The sequence below is a fragment of the Penaeus japonicus genome, unplaced genomic scaffold, assembly GCF_977035675.1.
Source record: "Penaeus japonicus unplaced genomic scaffold, GWHDUDI00000001_assembly GWHDUDI00000011, whole genome shotgun sequence".
Lineage (NCBI taxonomy): Eukaryota > Metazoa > Arthropoda > Malacostraca > Decapoda > Penaeidae > Penaeus > Penaeus japonicus.
Window position 1 is genome coordinate 40,486,303 of NW_028234413.1, and position 5,000 is coordinate 40,491,302.

Sequence of the window (5,000 nt, forward strand, 5' to 3'; positions counted from 1 at the left end):
AAATATATAATAACATATATATTTATATATATTTATATATATATATAATATAATATATATATATATATATGTATGTATTTATATATCATATTCTTTATATAATGTATATAATTTTTTGTTTCTACCTTTTTTAATGAGATGTTTGTTTGTTTGCAAAGTCAGCTACATATAAATTAAGGCTAAGAAAAGTACATGGGAATAATGATTACATGCCTACATAAAAAGACAAGCAGGTAGTCAGATGTTACATATTACATGTACAATTGTAACTCAACATTGAAGCTGCTTTTGTTAACATTAAGCTTGCAGAGCAGACTCGTAAATCTCACAAACCATGCAACAAGAATACTCAGATCGTAAAGATAGAACCGGATTCCCTTCTGCTCTCATAGAGGTATTCAGTCGGAGTGGAAAGGAGTTTTCTCAATCTCGGATTTGTCTTCTTTTTTTTTCCTTTTGTACCTAATCCAACCTTTTGCCTTTTGATAGATAAGCAGTAAAATGGCTAGTTTGTTTTTCACGGTCTACAAAGTGTCACAGACTTTTCGAAAATTGTTAAAAGGGAAACGAATAGAATGAAGTAATGAGAATTGCCTGTATCGTCCCAACGTTATCGTCCATTTGTAACCATCGTATTTCCCCCCCCCCCCTCCATCACTTTTCTTCTTCAATCGCATTTTGCAATCGGTTACCTTTGCGTCGGAATTTCGCCCCTTGATTTCGTCCTGTGTGTTTCCTTTCTTCTCGCTCTATATCCAAGCACAAGTCTGGGCTTACGTAGAGTGTATTTCCCCGCCCCTCCCCCTTCTTTTTTTCCGTCGTATTCTAGCCAATGATACAAGCTGAAAATACAATACATGACAATCATAAGAAGCATTTAAAGAAGTCGTTAGGTGCTGTTTGGTGTAAAGCTTACTAGGCTATACAGCTCTCATGTGGTGGTTATTATTATGATTATTATTGTTGTTATCATTATTGTTATTATCATTATTATTGTAGTTATGATAGGAATATTATTTGTCATTGTTTTTATTATTACTACTGCTATTATTATTATTAGTTATTATGATTATTTTACGTTGGTACTTTGATTTCTCAGGCTGATTATAATATACCTATGAATTGCAAGTTTTGTTGAAAAGATTGTACCTGACTTAATATAATTTTTGTAAAGACCTTTAGTTTTTTTTGTTTTTTTTCTGTCTGTAATATGTGGTTGGACTTTCAAGCCTTTGTGAATGTTTGGAAGAATTTTTTTTTTTTTTTAGGAAAATTCAGATGCAATCTCAACAGGTTAATGATCTGTTCTTGTCACTTATTATTTCTTATTGTATAAAATTATATTATTTAGATAATGGTTTATGGATTGCCAACTGAAATTCACTTTGTTTGTATTACCTTATTTGGTTATTTTTTTTTTAATGTACTGAATAATGGATTTTTTTTTTCTTCTTGTAGCAGGAGGTTTAATTAATTATGGATGATATCAGTAAAATGATAAAGAAATTAATGTAAATTGATATTAAAAGCATATATTCAGTCTGAAGAAAATAGGAAGTCTGAGAAGAGGTACTCTCTCTAATATATATTAAAAAAAAATGAAAAAGAAACAAAACACCACATGATTATTATCAATGGAATTCAAACCAATGTATGATGTTTTCTTCACTTTGTTATTACCTTTATTTGTCCCCCTTTGACGATATATATTTTTGAAGTACGAGGCAGCTCTCTATAGATTACTGGTGCAGTTCTTAACTCTTTGCCCTGTGATAGTCACCAGAAGACGCAGTGGTGGTGAACGTTTTTTGGCCTCGATCAACTTTTCCATTTGAATAAATTTTTTTTTTTCGTCGTTGTCTGGCATTCTACTGCTTCTATGAGTTGAAAAGTGCCGCTAGATGTTGGATACATTGGGAATCCACATTTAGTTTTATTCATAGTTCTATAAAAGCCTTAAAAAAAAATGAATACGTGTTTTTTATTTTCCTTTCTGTTTGATGAAATGTTTACGCGAGGATGTTTTATGGGTGTGATTGAAATATTTCAGAATTTTAAGTCATTTGATGTTAGATTATCTTGTTTATATTAAAAAAATCTCTTTCATTATTAATTTAATTAATAGGATAATATAAGTTGACTTTAGAACTTCTTTACCATTATTCTCTTGAAATTTTATTCTTATTTGTCATAGGTCCTTTGATAAGTGACTACTTATTAGTTATAAACATTCCTGCAATTAAAAATCAAAATCCAAAAAAGTAATATTTCCACCATAATTTTGGCTTTGAAACTAAATATCTGGCTTTAGTACCAACCATGAGATGGTACTTAAACTAGACTGCTCAGGTTGCTGGTCCTAAGTCCGGTATATGGGAAGGGTAGCAGCAGGAAGGGTGTTTGGTATACAGAAACTTTGCCAGACAAGTCACCATTTGGATTACACAAGGAAATGTGAATTCCTCATTGGTGACTGTATGTTAGTATGGATAAAGCTGGATTTTTTTTTTGTATGGTATGTATGATATATCTAATGATGGTTTTGAATGTTATGTAAGGTTCACAATAAACATCAGTGAAAAGGAAGTCATGCTTTTTGATATATAATATGGCTTCATAGGAAAAGTCAAATTATCTCTTTCAGAGAACAAAAAATCGCATCATCTTTGATCTTAATATTTTGATATTAGCATATATGAAGAGAGAGAGAGAGAGAGAGAGAGAGAGAGAGAGAGAGAGAGAGAGAGGGGGAGAGAGGAGAGAGAGAGAGAGAGAGAGAGAGAGAGAGAGAGAGAGAGAGAGAGAGAGAGAGAGAGAGAGAGAGAGAGAGAGAGAGAGGAAGAGAGAGAGAGAGAAGAGAGAGAGGGAGGAGGAGAGAGAGAGAGAGGAGTGAGAGAAAGTGAGAGAGAGAGGAGAGAGAGAGAGAGAGAGAGGAGAGAGAGAAGAGAGAGAGAGAGAGAGAGAGAGAGAGAGAGAGAGAGAGAGAGAGAGAGAGACAGAGAGAGAGTGAGAGAGAGAGAGAGACACAGAGAGAGAGATAGAGAAAGAGAGAGAGAGAGAGAGAGAGAGAGAGAGAGAGAGAGAGAGAGAGAGAGAGAGAGAGAGAGAGAGAGAGAGAGAGAGAGAGAGAGAGAGAGAGAGAGAGAGAGAGAGAGAGAGAAAGGAGGGGACGCATAGAGGAAGGGAGAAGGACAATAAGTGAGATAGAGAGTGAAAGAGAGAGAGAGAGCGAGCGAGCGAGCGAGAGAGAGAGAGAGAGAGAGAGAGAGAGAGAGAGAGAGAGAGAGAGAGAGAGAGAGAGAGAGAGAGAGAGAGAGAGAGAGAGAGAGAGAGAGAGAGGGGAAAGGGAGAGAGAGAGAGAGAGAGAGAGAGAGAGAGGAAGGAAAAGGGAGGGGGTGGGGGCAGAGGAATGGAGAGGGTAGAGAGTCAGGCACAGACAATAAGATTGAGAGAGAATTCATTGATCCTACAAGCGGATTATTTCATCACAGCATTTGCCTTTGTTGCTTCTAGTTTTCCCTTTCTCTAACTCTTGCACTTTCTATTTTGCTCTGTCCTCTTTCTCTTTGTTCTTCTTTCTCTCTCTCCTCTCTCCCATCTCTCTCTTTCTTCATCCTTTTCTCCCCTCCTCTCTCTTTTCCTTTCTCTCTTTCTTTCTCTCTCTTTCTCTCTCTCTCTCTCTCTCTCTCTCTCTCTCTCTCTCTCTCTCTCTCTCTCTCTCTCTCTCTCTCTCTCTCTCTCTCTCTCTCTCTCTCTCTCTCTCTCTCTCTCTCTCTCTCACTCACCCACTCACTCACTCACTCACTCACTCACTCGCTCTCACACTCTCTCTCTCCTGCTAGATATACCTGAAGTGGAATCAAATTATAATAAATATGTAAGAAATATGAAATTAATTACACATATTTCATCTTCTACGTCTTACTTATGACATTCTGTATTTTCCATATTTCGTTACCTGTCTAGATTGCAAAGGTGAATATGCTTGTGGAATTGACTGCCGCCAGAAAGCAAAACGTAAATTACAGGAGTGCGGTTTGGATAGGTAAAAGAATGACCGTTTTTCTAAGGTAAGAATTGTAAGCTGTCATCGAAAACCAACTGGTAAGCATGCAGATCTATGCTTGGTAATTGTACATTTAAAAAAAGGGCGGCTTCTATTTCTGATTTTACAAATAACTGTGAAATATCAACCTATAGTTTAGCCCAATGTCTCAGATACTTACTAGATGATGGTGTAAAGAAGGAATGTCTAGTAATTTTACTAGGAAGTGGGATCATGTTTATCGTAGGGCTTCCTGTGAAAGACTTCAATGCTTCATTAGTGCTTCATTCAGTTGTTTCACTGGGGAAAGCTGTTTCACTGGCTTAGCAGAAACTGAAAGCAGCTTTTTCCAGGATTTTTTATTTTATTTTATTATCATTATTATTATTATTATTATTTTTTTTTTTTAAACTCGTCTAAGATATACAAGATATACAAGATATACAAGATATACAGCAAAAGCTATCTCAGGTACACTACATATCAATAGGTGGAACTTTCGAGATATGCTTACTATATTTGTATCCTTAATATTAAAGCATTGAACTTATCTGTGCATTTTAGTTGAGCAGCAGCCTCGTCACAGAGACCCTAGCTATAACATCTCTGTCTCGATGCTAATGGTCGCTAATGCTAATGCCGATCACTCAAGTACTAAATATATAAGAACGTCGTTGCAGTGCTCAGTTTAAACAAAATTCATAAAGCGATATGACTTGGCTACCCAGGAGCCAAATAAGCAAAACTAAAAACTTGTTTGTTACTTTATCCCTTGCCTCCCTCCATTCCCTTTCCAACGCGTATTCTGTGTTATATTTTTAAATCTACCTACCCAGTGGCGTTAAGAAGGTTTAAAAGTACATCCTGTTACCTTATTGAAAACAAATATCTTTCAATTCTTTGACCTTTACATATATATTGTCAGCCACGTTTAGAAAAGCACTGCGCTGTATAT